Source organism: Morone saxatilis, unplaced genomic scaffold (genome assembly GCF_004916995.1).
Source record: "Morone saxatilis isolate NCDOM2014 unplaced genomic scaffold, NCSU_SB_2.0 Contig22, whole genome shotgun sequence".
Lineage (NCBI taxonomy): Eukaryota > Metazoa > Chordata > Actinopteri > Moronidae > Morone > Morone saxatilis.
In genome coordinates, this window is record NW_023339785.1 from 4048693 (window position 1) to 4063065 (window position 14373).

The 14373-nt window shown below is 43.5% G+C and overlaps 1 protein-coding gene across 1 annotated transcript in view; it reads right to left on the reverse strand.

The window, feature by feature from the left end:
- LOC118333429 (polycomb group RING finger protein 3) overlaps positions 1-14300 on the reverse strand; it is a 60301-nt gene extending 46001 nt beyond the window's left edge. Inside the window, exon 1 of the mRNA XM_035669056.1 lies at positions 14167-14300. The gene's annotated coding sequence lies outside the window, so the exon portion shown is untranslated. The remainder of the gene's footprint in view (positions 1-14166) is intronic.
- Positions 14301-14373: the final 73 nt, after the last annotated feature.

A 14373-nucleotide genomic window follows, 5' to 3' on the forward strand; every position in this document is an offset into this window, starting at 1 on the left:
CACTTGGATCCATTTTTTGGCCACATAGTGGCAGAGAATTTTAAGTTCGACAAACGTGTGAGCAAACAGTTGCTTATTTACACCTCTAGCCATTCCCTACAGGAGGTTGTGGTGTTACAATGTCAATAATTAATGCAAATTCAACCATTCAATCTGTGCAACCTTGCAATTTTGTCCAGACACTAACTTTTCTGCAAATCTGACCAATCATTGCAGTTTCCTGCACAAAACATTCAGTCATACATCACCAAACTCACTTCCTTGTTTCTAGTTGTGAAGGTGCAAACCATGCAGACATGTGCAAACATCACGCATCTACTCTTCAAACAGTGCGATTTTGTTCTCACTGGAACAAGTTGCCTTTGATTTTCAATGAATTATACAAAAAAAAAACTATTTTTGTATTTTTTCCTTTCTCCCACAATTAAAAAAACGCCTAAAAACATGGCTACATGCATCTCAATGTTTTAGAAATGCTGCTATGAAATCGGCCATTTTAGGCTGCAACAATCCCAAAATCTTGGAGGGGCTTAAGAGCGGTTTCAGAGAAACATTGTACATAATCATTTTGGGTGGTGATACTAAGTCCAATGTTGTCTCTCTTTTAACTCTGTTTTGGGTCTCTACCAACTCCTGAGGGAAATATCTGGCCCTTCAGCTGCTAAATGCTCCACTGTGCTCACCAACTAATCCCTAACTGTGTCTGTCTGCTGTTTGCTGCTGAGCAGGTAGTGCACAGTGGGGTTTTAGAGCTTTTTCCCTGAAAACAGCTGCCTGCTGCAGCTGAAATCTACACCATTAGAGCAGTGGATGTGAACCAAAGTGGTAACGTTGCAGGCAGAACAAATATCAGGCTAAACAATGAGGAAAGCTGTGTAAAGCCGAGGTGAGCTGCAGATTCAGGTGATAATTCCCCGTAGGTTCATCACTTTCATCAACTTCACATTGTCATTTCATACATTGTTGTAAAAATACGGATTATAGCTGCTTTAACAACCTAGGATTTTGTGTTAACTGTACAACCTGGTTGTTAATCTATGTGGGGTTTAATATGGTTTGGTTAAAGCTCCACTAATCAATGTTTTCATATGAACAGTGATTCGGTTTTATGTGTGCATCACCCGATTTTGCCGTTACCCCTCAGCTCTACGGAGCTAGAGCTCAATGTTTTGGTTTTACAGCCTGCAAATGCAAATGTACAATTCCAGATTTAGTGTCACCGTTTTCTCTCTCATCACTTCAGCGCTGTACACTACCCATCCGGCAATAAACTGCAAACAGACTGAGCTACGACTGGCTGGTGAACATAGAGCATTAAGCTTGCTCCTTGTAACTTGAAAATAAGATAAGATAGACTTCAGTGATCCCACACAGGGGAAATTAACTAAATGCCTGTTGAGGGAACCTTCCGTTTAGGTGTCAGCGAGCGGTGTTGTTTCTGCTGTGCCCTTTAGAGATATTACTGTCAATTTAACTGTGGTTAGTGCAATTTTTGCCCTTGGATTTGTTTTATACTTTGCAACACTACACACAGCTCCTCTTCAGATTATTCCAAACAAACAAGTGTTGTTAGTGGAAACATAAAATGAATCATGTCCTCAGGGACTGGGTAAGATGTATACATGCCGGGGGTGTTTACACAGCAAATGAAAAGGCTCCTGTGAACCTGCTGTGTTACACTGAACACTGTTACATTGTGACAAGGCTTTCCAACGAATACAAAAGGATCTACATGTTGGCTTGCATCAGGTTCCACAGCAGCCTCCGAATCAACCCTTGAGGTCTGGAAGGGGGGACATTAATGTAGTGATATGGGCTGAGGCGTGGGGTGAGGCGTGTACAAAAGCCCAGGTACAAGCAGCCAGTACTAGCCTGAAACTTCTCCAACACAAATGGTTGATGCACAAATGCCCATAGAACCTAATATTATCATTTTGGGGCTGAGGAAGGAAGAACTTGAAATTATTAATATGGACTGTATTGGAAGAAGACAGAAAGGCCTAGTATGGGAGTCTGATGATCCCTAATGTTAAGTGTGTTGATCATTAGGGTTCACAGCTCTGTTAAGCTCTGGACAACAGCTTGATCTACCACACCTATTAGCTGCAGCCATTCCTCACTGCAAACACCGATAGCCCCTCCTGAACTCAACTGCCCCCTGCTCCAGAGGTTTGGGGTTTATGATGCCGATGCAAGTTCTCCATCCGCGAGATCAAGGAAACGATTGATCGACTCCAAGAACTCTGATTAGCACTGCTCGGCTTCATTATTACTCAGCGGTCAATTTGGCGTAAGTGCAATCCACCAGACAGTACTGATAGCAATAAAGAGTCAGTTTTAATTAAGTCATTAAAATACAAGTAATGAGCGCCGCTGACTGCTGCTCCCAAACCGAAGGCAAACAAGGGGATAACAAGCAAAGCAGCTGTGAAAGTTGAAATGATTCTATTCATAGGAACTCTGTGTTGGCACTGGGACTGAACATTTTCTTTTTCAATTGTCAAATACTTAAATTAAGCTTGAATTAGCTTTTTTCCCACAAAATACAAGGCCGTGTAATACTCCAGAATATTTAGTATCACATATTAAGGTAGCCAGATAACACTGTACTCCATTACAATGCAGTATGGCGGGGTTATTATGGATTTCCTGTGTTACATTTCGGTATTTATCTTGGCATAGCAGATGGCTGATTGCAGCTTGAAAAACATAAATGAACCTGAGTCAGCTACATCATCGACCTCTAGCCAGCCGATTGTGATGAGTGGATTAAATGAAAGGCTGTCAGAAGACTGAATGTGCCTGTTGTTTCCTCACAGAAATGTCAAATTCCTCCTTTCTTCTTTCAACTCTCAGCGGTGAGCTAGGCTCTGGTGCAACAGTGTAATCTTGGCTGCATGTTGTCAAGACGCAAAGCAGCTCTTCTCTATCCCGGATAATCATCCTCGGGACCACCAGCGGCCAGCCAAATGGTGCTTTATTTTGGCGGTGGCTGCTGCACGGCCACGTGTAGTTCAGCAGTCACACTGGAGGGGAACCAACCGGCCTCTTTTCTGTTCTAAAAAGCTTCTTGACTGTTGGAATGTTCTGGCAGATGAATATATGGATACACTGTGCACTTTTCAGATTCATATCATATTTCAGATGCTTGTAAATAGTTAATTTACATTTAAAATAGTGTACTGTAAGCAGAAAAAATTGCATATTACCACAACTTCTGTAACTGTGTGATGTATAGTGAATTCAGTCTGAGCAACTACTGCACTAACACTAAAACACTGACATATACAAAAGAGTAAATAATATATACAAGAATAAGTTACATACACCACCAAGGGGGAAAGCTTTCTGGGGCAGAGCAGCTGATATAGAGGATATATTTATCCTAAATATTATTTGTGAACAAAAATACTCAAAATTACTTATTAAAGCAACTAAAATATACATTGTAGTGCTGCTTCAGTAGAATGTAGCCTGTTTCATGATGAAAAGACTCTCTCCTGAGATATTTACTGATCTAAACTAACCTGTAGCTAATGTTGGAGGGAATTTCCTTGGTATGCCAGGACCTGCACATGAATAGGGATGCCAGAAAAGAAAGGAGAAGAAAAAGAGGGAGCTGGCGAGGGCTTTAGACCTAAATAATAATGTCTGGATCGATATTTTTCAGTCAGTTCAGTCTGAAGAGGCAAACCATAGCGCTAGAGCTAGTGTAGCCAAGAGGTAGTTACCACCACCGCCTGTGTGTTTTAAAAGGTTTCAAAAAATTCTCACAGAAAAACAAGTAGTGACAAATTGAGCCTTAACATTATACAGTACAGTGTGTGTCTTTGACTGTTTGTAATGTAGGAAACGGAGGGAACTAAGCTCGGCACAGCGGCCACCTCGTTGTGAACTTCTCAACCGTGCAACAGCTTTCAGACATTTTGAACTTCATCAGACAAAAACAAGACGCACTTGCACTTGGAGCAGCAAGGAAACGAGATGTGCTGAGACTCGGCGCAGCGGGGGACCGACGGATCAATCACACTGTACGTCAGGCAACTTCTCAGAGCAACGCATCGTTATGTAGGGCAGGATTTTACAACAGCCCAATCAGGATGATGTGTGACGACTAATCTCTGTGCTGCACTGTAGGTCAGACACCGGGCTGAACTTGGTTTGATCACCAGCTGGCCACGCTTTACCCAGCACCGGTCAGAGCACTGGGGCCCGTGTGAAAACTCTCCTTATTCTAGTGCACCTAAGCAGGACACTGAACAGCTTCAGGCTCGCTGTTTCTACGGCTGACTCTGATCTGTGAGTCAGGACGAGGAGTCGGCCAGTGACACACAACAAATTTTGTTTGTGATAATGGCTGCAAAGATTGATTCACCATGAAGCTCATCACAGCGGTGGCATTAACTCACACAGTATTAGCCGGGTACATCTTCCCAGCCTCACAAATACACTTGCTTAAATGAACTGGCTGCCACAAAGTTTGATTTTTACAGCGTGTTCTCTTTCTGTGACAATGTCCTGAGGCTCAGAGCCCCCCCCCGCTCAAATGCTCGAAATAATCTGTGTAAAAGCATGATTAGAACTGAAACAAGCATTTGTCTGGTGGAGGAAAATCAAAGCATTAGCTTTTATCAGATAAAAGAGTCTGGATATAGTTTCAACAGTGAGCAAAGGCTGTAACTTTGTGACTTAATGCTGATTATTATGACATCATCGTAGGTTAAGCTATTATACTGTTGTGCTACGTGGGATTTTAAGACAGCTGGGAGCGAACTATAAACCAATTATATTATAAAGCAGTATTAGGTTAATGCTAGACATTTAAGGTATGACAGCATTACACCAGATTGTTTGAAATACTTTGCAGTAATTGTATTCATTTACAGTATAATAATGAATTACACAGTGTAAGACATGTATGCTCTGCATTAAATTGGCTTCTGTGAATTTTATTGTTGAAGTTCAATTGTGAACGCAATTTTGGCTCCCAGTTATCCTCCCGTGTCTGCTCTGGTTAAAGTTGAGCCCGAGTTTTCCAGTGTGAAGGCTTATAATATCCGACCCACCACATCACCTCCTGAAGGACTTCAGTGGCAAAATTCACTTCACTTGCCTGCCCTGTCAAAGTCCCTGTCCCAGATGTCACTTCTTTAATGACCTGTCGCTCAACAAGCGTGCAGGAAGCCGGGCTAACCGAGCCACGTTGGTCCTGACAACTGGCCTTCGTGGATAGCAGCTGCCTTTTAAAGCGTTTATTTACCCAGGGAGGGTTTGCTGAGCCATGTTCTTTCGCAGCACGCCCTGCTTTACATTCTTAGTTACACCCAGTAAAATCCACATCACCTACGAATTTGCAACTTAGGCAGCTCCACTGTGCAGGCTGGGGGTTTTGTGCTTTGCTTAAAACACCAGCATGAAGAGCAGCAGGTAAGCGTGGAGAGTAAATGGTGCTCGTCCTTTCCTTTGTTTCTCAGGCTGGAGAAGACGTTCGATGCTACAAGTATGAATAGGATGAATCAATAACCTTTGGCCCATTTAAGCCAAAAGCCCCCTTCATGGCAGTATTGCGTATGTATGTCAAATGAAGGCCTCCTTTTCCCTTAAGCGCGCTTTGCTTCCTGGTTGTAAAGAGGATGTTGGCCCCCTCATTTCCGCTCACTTGTGTTGCACCTATTGATTACAGCAGCAGGAAGGATGGAGGACAGCTCATGAATGGAGATAATGTGAAATTACCCACTATGCAGTAAGAGGTATGAATGGAAAGAAGAAAAAAAAAAAAAAAAAGAAGAAAAAAAGGTACAACTAACTATTACTTTCATTTTTAAATAACTCCTGATAATTGTACTGGTTTTTTCTATGAATGCCAGATAATAAATTACATCACTTTAAATTTAATGATTTTAAATTATTTTATTGCCCAGCCAATCATTGCAAAACCTAATTTTAATGGCTTTTAACCGCCTAGGTAAAGCATCCAAAGACCAGGAAAAATCTGTGTATTACAACCGGAACTGGTGTGTGAAACTGCTTTTCATTTTGTGCCGTAAAGCAACGCAACCTCTGTCTGGGTATGAGTTTCTGTACCTGACATTTCTCTTTTTGTCCGTTCAGCCATGGTGGGTTTCACTCATCGTGCTAGCCCACTTCTTCTTTTTATTTAAATGCACACCAAAAACCACCCCACTTCCTGTGCACCAGAGAAAAGTATACCAGGTGTTCAAACAAGGTATTGTCAAAGCTTTCATTAACTGGAGATATTGTCCTAATACTGTAATACTGATGATTGTCATACAGACTTTACCAGCCATTTCTCAAAGCTAAAACTGTCACTTCAGGCTTACACCTGCCATTGATGCAACACACACGCCGCTAAGAGAAAACTGCTCGGGTCAAAGTGGAGCTCCTCTGAAGCTCTTGGCCTACTGACCTCCAGGATAATGACACCAGAGACCGCAGGGGGGAGAGAGGATTTGGGGGAGGGGATGCCACAACCCTATACAGTGAAAACAGCTCTGCCAGGAGAGGTCACTGGAGGTCATGCACTTTAAATCATGGCAGCAGGCAGAGGAGGACGTAGAAACAGAAGGAAAGGACGGAAGGTAAAGCTCGCTGGGTATTACACCAGCTAGCCATGAAAATAGCTGAACTACATGAAAGTTATTTTCAGCTCTGATAAACCTGCTGATAGTTTCTCTGATAAAACAATTATTCATTTAGTCTACAGAATGTCAGAATATAGTACATATTTTTCAATATAACAGAAAAGCAACAAAAGATGACAAAAATATTCACTTTTCAGAAGCTCAACTCAGTAAATACTTGCCATTCCTCCTTCATTAAGGACTTCCATGATCATCAGTTGTCAGCTCATGTTCTGAATGATCAGGTAATCCATTAATGAACTTATCATTTCAACGCTAAACACTAAATCTGTTGCCTGTGTTAGATGTACACTGCAGTCCAGATGAGAAAACGGTTTACAAATAGCCCATCTGTCAAGCAGACTATCAATTTTTTGGAATGACAAATGGTTTCTCTCTTTCCATTTCTCACAGTAAACATATTCAAATGCACCATTCAATCTGCGGTGGAGCAGAGCCTCGCTGCAACAAGGAGGATGCAATGAGCCATTACGTGGGTTTGTTGGTTAACAGGCTCGCAGCAGTGCAGTGCTCTCTCTTTTCCAGTTTTAACCACAAACTGTGGGCTCCAGGCCGCAGGCGGAGACAGGGTGAGTCGCACACAGACCCAGAGATGACAGTTATTACCCATTTACTGTACAGGCCGAGCCCAAGTACAAGGCAAGCAAGTAATTAATTCCTCATTTGGCCCGCCGACGTTCATTTACAAAGGCTTTCCGGGCTTGTTAAACTGACAGAGATGCTAAACGGCGTTGTCACTTGTGCGTCGCTCTGTTACAGGATTTCAGGCGAAGTTGGTGCGAGCGCGGACCTTCGCTGACCCCTGAGCACGTTTCATCAAACAGCTGACAGACCACTAAATAAAAGCTGACCTGTTGTATTGTCTGAGGCTTCCGTGAAGAAGAGTACTGCAGTTTAGTACGAGAGGAGCAGGTGAAAGTGTGGGAATGTTGCCACACCACGGAGAAATAATCATCCTGACAAATCTTCACTCTTCAAATCTGTTCTCTGCATCATCTACCTTTTTGTCAGGTCTTATTTAATGCCAGTGAGAGGAAGTTAAACACTCTCTGAATCATTCAACTGAAAGCTGAGTGGGCAGCAGGCCTCCCGTAGTTAGTGTTAAAATCTATCTAAAAAGCACAATATTTAACTGCTCCGTCTACAATTATATCCGCGCTAAGGAGGCAGAAAATGTTCGGCCCATAAAACAAAGAAAATTTTGTTTTAAGACTGAGAAACCACGTGTGAAAAATACAAGTAATTGTCTTTTCTCTGGAGGCATAAAGATAAGCTGAGGAATAAATGGCCACAATAATATTCACAGACAGGAAAGTGACAGAATTTACCGGCCTGGCAGTTAAATCACAAAGTTCCCAGCAGCAGCAGAACAAGCTGTGGGTGAAATAATGGCTAAATATAAAGACAAATAGGAGAAATGTGACAGAAACCCAATGTTGTAATGGTGTCTAATGCATTCAGCAACATCCTGCTTGATTTTGGCAAGAAAGCATCTTGTACCAGCCACAAACTAGATTTATACAACAAGACAATATAGAAATCAAATTTACAGGAAGCTCAATACAAAATCAATCATAGACAGTCTCTGAATGATCAGTTACTAGTACAGAAAGTCCAAATGTGTAACTGGTGCTGTTGAGATAGACGTGTCACGGGTTGCAACTAGGGATGGGACGATATATAATATTATCGCAATAAAAAACACCACAGTAAATATATTGATGAATTTCCAATATTGGGATAAACAGCTCGCAGGCAAGTTAATAGAGGACAATGAACTGATTGACTTAACATTGTAGCTCTATTCACAATTTTTGATAAACACTCCAATATGGCTGCCAGGGGGAAGGTTACATCACCAGGAAGCTAAAGAGGAAACTCTTCTAGAGCAGCTTCCAGCCTCCATACACTCTTCATTAAGTGAGTCTGGAAGCCACCCAGCTCCTCTTCATCAGCCCGTCACCACATGACATAACAAATGATGCTAAATACCAACTAATGTGTTAGATGCAGTCATCAGTGTGTAAGAAACAACTTGTGCTCCCTGAATATAAAGACCTCCAGAGTAAAGCAGACAGGAAATTCAACTTTCATCCTTCTGAAACAGGGGCTGGCTGACCGTTCTGTTTTCTCCACCTAACTCTGACTCTGTGTCTGTCAGCTGCTGTTTTTAATGTCAACACAAAGGAAAGTCAAACCATTTCAGTTCACGCGAACCTGTTGCTGCCGCCAGTTACTCCAGACACCGGCATGAAGAAAGATCTGATCTGTGAAAGCACAAGCAGGGCCATGAATCTGATCTTCAGAGTGTGAACAGCCGCCGTTGCCCCGCCTGATTGAAGGATAGTCATCTCTGTCCTCTGGTCCTCACACTGCTTTTTTGTTACCGTTGCCTCCCGTGAGGGATTTGTGTGTCCTCTAGACTAAGTGGTAACTCAGGACAATGAATCATCGCTGTTGGATTCGTTTGGGAATTTTGGTGTCCCGTCTTATAAATTATGTTTGAGAGTTTCATTGCACCTGCGTCCACCCAAGAGTTCTCTTCACTGTAGACTTAAAACTGCCTCAGGTTGCATCCCTCAGCTAATAAGTCTGCTTTGAAAAAAAATGGACCGCTTGCTCCAGTGTTATTGTTCCCTGCTAAAGAGAATTTCAAGAGAATGAAAAGATGCTGTGTCCCATTCTCCAAATCCTGCCACACTGTATTTTATCACAGTTAGTTTCATGTCTTAAGGTCACAGGAAGCGGCACAGCAAAATTTATCCATTCATCTGTGGTTTGCCAGCATTTGTCATTCACAATGGCTCTCCAAGCTTCTTTTTTATCTTCTCTATGCACCATGTATTCTGCCATTTTGTCTCAAGGATGGTACACCCTTTCAATAAGGACTTATTAAAAGGAGGAAAAAAACACTCCGGCTCTCCGGCTCTGAATTCCCTCCAAGGTCAGCACCATTAGGACTGCTTGCTAATGTTCCATGGCACGAATTTTCATGTCAAAGTTAAAAGTACTACAAGGAGTTTAACTGGTTAGGGCAAGGCAATTTAATACGAATGCCTCTATGTGACGTACATAAACAAACAAGACCATGACAGAGAAGATTGGCTACTTCTATATAGTTATTCTTAAGGCGCATCCGTCTTGAAATCAATGAAACGAGGGTGTGGAAACACTACCGCTTTTGTCCACAGGGGCCGCCAGACTTAATACAAAATGAAAGTCCCTTTAAGGGCTTTAAACAAAGTAGGAGGCAACCTCTCGGTTTTAAATGGATTGATTTTGCCCCAGAGTTTCACTGGTTTAAATGGCTTAAATGGACCATTGACCGTATATATATAGGTTTCCTAATGAGTTTATGGTCTCAATCGCTAGTTTCAACCCTTTAAGCAGTGTATGCTTTAGGGCGCGCCACCAAACTCGGACTAAACTGTCAAACTAGGCAGCACTGATCAAATATGAATCAAGATTCAGTGTTGTCGCATAAAGTCATTAAAAACATATTTTGGTGTACCGTCTATCTGTAATACGAGATTGCGTGTGACCAGGCAAGCCGCCATTGTTTCCGCAGCCAATGAGAGCAGCTCAACTCCCGGTACGTCCCCTCCACTGGCTCCAACACACTGCCATGGCGCCGAGGATTCAAAACGTACTCCACAAACCAATGTGTGACATCACGACAGGTTCACACTTTTTTGCGTTTAGACAAACAATGATGCCGCATGAAAGGAAGACAGCCCCCTCATTCTCTTCAATAAGCACAGGGCTCCGGCACCACACTGCCTAGTCACACACATGCAAGCGCACCAGTCGTTCCTTTGTAATATGAACTACTGTTCACTGTGCAATTACCACCACAGAGGATGAAAAGACTGTTGTGATAACTTTAGAGAGTTGTAAATCCTGTCTCATAGTAGTGTAAACTGCTGTGCACTGTTTTGTCATCTGAGAATCCTTCAATCTCATGGAGGATTCATTTAAACCGGACCTCCCAGGCTCCCTGCCTCGTTTTAAAGCTGCCAACACCCCCTTATTGGTCTGAATGGAACATGTTTCTGTCTGTTTTATCAAGGGGAGATAACCAAAAGTGAATCTAAATCTAAAAGGATATCAATCACACTGTCCCGTCTCAGTCCATTTTGGCTTCACAATGCTGCTGAATACTGCAACTGTACATCTGACGTCCTTTTGCTACAGAATTCCGTTTGCAGACCTTATCAAATGAAACCATACCGAGGAGGAGAAAGCCAGGCCGGCGTTGAGGATTTGAAACAGCTTCTCCAGACTGCAGGTTGATCTGTGGGCGAGGGATTCTCCACAGTGGTTCAGCCGCTCATTTAGGAAGCTGCCTAAGATCATTTCCTGTCCAAGAAAAAGACAAATGCGTCTTCTGGCGCTTAGGCCACTACTGGCTTTCTTCATTATCAAGCAGTCCTAGCTCTAAAGAGCCCATATCCTGCTCGCCTGTCTTGTAAGGGCCGACAGTTTTATCTGAGTGCCCAGTGGGACCATTAACATTCTTTAAACGGAGAGTGGACGCATGTTCAGGGGGAATGGGTCAAAATAAATGTCCTTTTGATCCGTTGTAGTCATTATGCACGAGAAATCTTGTCGTAGCATTAAAAAAAAAAAAAAACTCATTAGATGTTATTAAACTTCAGGTCAGAGGTCAGCTGTCCAGAAAGGCTGCAGGTAATTTGGGGAAGCAAGCAGAACCCTTACATGAAAGTCGATGCTTGGCAGGCATGTGCAGTCTGATGCAACAGCCATATCATATAGTATCTTTGAGTACAGGCCAAGTAGCGCTCAGCTGGCTAAAAACCCTCATTCAGGTCAGCGAGGTCCTTCAGTGGGGTGTGAGGCTCACCTTACAGCTACGTGAAGCAACATCTTCATGTGAAAATACGCCATTTCATCGGCTTAAATTACACCGTGCCGTGTCAAGCATGCACACGTTTCCAAACAAAATAAATAAAAAGCTAAAAGAGTGAGTGAAAGCCCCATCGGAAGGAAAAGCCTATGTTAGATCTCTTTCCTCTCTGATGGTATAAAGCATCAGAGAGCGTCTCTGCAGTTAAAACACAAGCACACTGGGTGCAGTTTAGCAGCAGTGTGTTACCGGATTTGAAGCTATTAAAGCTCACAACAGCGGAGAAAACACTCGCTCGGCGTGCGCACTTTCAACATCACAAATTAATTCATTAGCAGGCAACACGCCAGTCAAGTGCTTTCAACAGACGCCGTGGTAGTCAGGTTATGGAGGTTCACTTTTTTTGCGGTTAACCCTCCACTGCAGCTTAAGGTCGCTGCCGTCGTGCACACGGTGACGCCTAAAGGGCAACTTTCACGTCAATGTACTGCCACTGCCCTGGTATGAACTCAACACCAGGATGATTAATACTTTTTGGTTTGCATTGCACCAGAAGCCTGCTCAGTATGAAGGGCTGTGGTTTACAGTGCATGCATGGGTTTGGTGATGTGCACATCATAAGATGTCTAGACGTCTGTACTACAACTGGGCTAAATTTAGGTGAAATGTCAGATTTTAGACGTCTATGGTTACGTGTTTCAATGACTGTATTTAAATATGAAGAACACATTCATGGTTTTCTGTGGGTTTCAACAGGTTCAGTTTAAGAGTTTTTATAAGCACTGTGGAAGTCATTTTAGACCTTTTTTACATCCACACTGGCAAAAGAAATTTAAAAATACCAAGGATAGGAAAATCTGAATTGGTTCCATATCGGTTTAGTTTAGGAATGGTTACAGCATGATCAATAAAAACTCCCCAAAAACACATCTAAAACAGGCTTAAAAATGCAACTTCATGCATGTAACGTTAACTTCATTCATCCACTCCATTTTTAGGACTTGTCAAAGTCATATTGAAGACATTTAAGGCCTAAAATTCTGATTATTGGATTTTTCGAGACCCCACGGACACCCTGACATTTACTGACTGCAAAACTCTGCACCATGTAAAGTCATTTCTGTCCTTTAGACCCTGTTGCATTAAGGCAGGGGGGAATAGTGCTGGGAAAATATCTCAGCTGAGAATTGGTATCTTATAAAAAGGAAGAATAAAACATACGTTTAAAGAAAATGAAACTTGTAAGATCCCCAACATCCCTAACAGGCATCCACACATGCCTTCAGATACAGATGCTTTGAATGACAATTTGTGTCTGATGGCTCCGCAGCTCAATTACCTTGTTAAACATTATTCAAATGACATCTACTCCTTCCCCCTCAGTGAAAACAATCCCGATTCTATGAATATTCAGATACATGTCATTTCAAAAGTTCAACAGCTGGACACGGGAGGTTTCCATTCTCAGTGTTTGTGCACTGGAGGCTTCACACATCACATCACACTTGTGTGCATTGCATACTGGGACCACAATTGACTTTCAAACTTCGCCGGGCTGTCACAAAACTCTGGTTAAGTGTGAGCACAGCGAAACCTTCCCTCTACAGCGGATGAATGTGAAAACAGCCTTCTAGTGTCAAAGTGAAGGGAGACTTTAAGGACTTAATTACAGACAGAAATGAGTTGACGAGACAGCGTAGCCCTTAGGATGTGGTTGAGGCGATGCTTATATACAGAGAGCCGGCTTCTGGGCTACATTTAGCCCTGTTCAAACCCAGACACCTACATCTTTTGACCTGCCAATCACCCCCACCATGCTTCCTCTGTTGCAGAGTCCCTTGTGAGAGAGAAAGTTGAGGAAACCCCAGAATCCAGAGCCCGGTTGTGTTCTGGTCTGTCCATCACACAGGGACATGTTAGTCGCTGTGTGGTGTGATGGGGAGATTTTAACTGCATCCCCCCCCTCCCTTAAGAAAACTGCACCCCCCCAAGAAAACTGCACAGACTTGTTGGCTGCTCTCTGCATGCCTTTCCCCCCCACAATGTCACACAGGGCTTGCTGCAGCAGCAGTCTGGCGAGGGGCGACATCTACCCTGGAGAAAAAAATGCACCAACTTTCTGTCTTGATTTAATCTAAACCTCATGTAGATCCTACACACACACACACACACACACACACACAGTGAACTTTGGACGGCAGCAGGGAGAGGTTAGCCTAATGGTCGACCAGGAGGGCTTTTTTCAAGAACATTCCAGCTCAATGGGAAAGAAGAATTGGTGTTTGGTTGAGAGGAACAACAGCATTTAAACATGACGAGACAGGCGGAGAGGCGGCTGCCAGAGCCTCCTCTCCGGTACGGCTAACCGTGTGCATCCCGGCTAGCGTTAAAGCCGCCTCTCCAATGCACGTTTCCCCTTAATAAAACCCCATCCCCGGTGTGCAACTGCAGGGCCCGGCGCCGCCATACACCAGCACATAGACACATAAAACAACACGTATAGCATGCCCCGTAGCACCAAGCGGAAAGAGACATGCGAAAAATGAGGAGGAGGGGGCTCAAACCGGGACCGTAAACCGGCGGTAGACCCGCCGAGGACGGGACATAAAGAGGACAAGTCTAGTTAGGCGAACTAACCTGTTTGGGAGGAGCACGGTCCGCTGGATATTGGGTTGAATCTGCTTTAAATCCACTATGAGTAAAACAAAGAGGCGAAAATGACCGAGCGGCCGCGGAACAGGCCGAAACAGCACTCCTGGAGCAGCGGTGCGCATGCGCGGGGAGGTGGAGGAGGTGGTGTGGGGGGGATGAGCGAGGGGGGTGGGGGTGAGCGAGGGGGGTGGG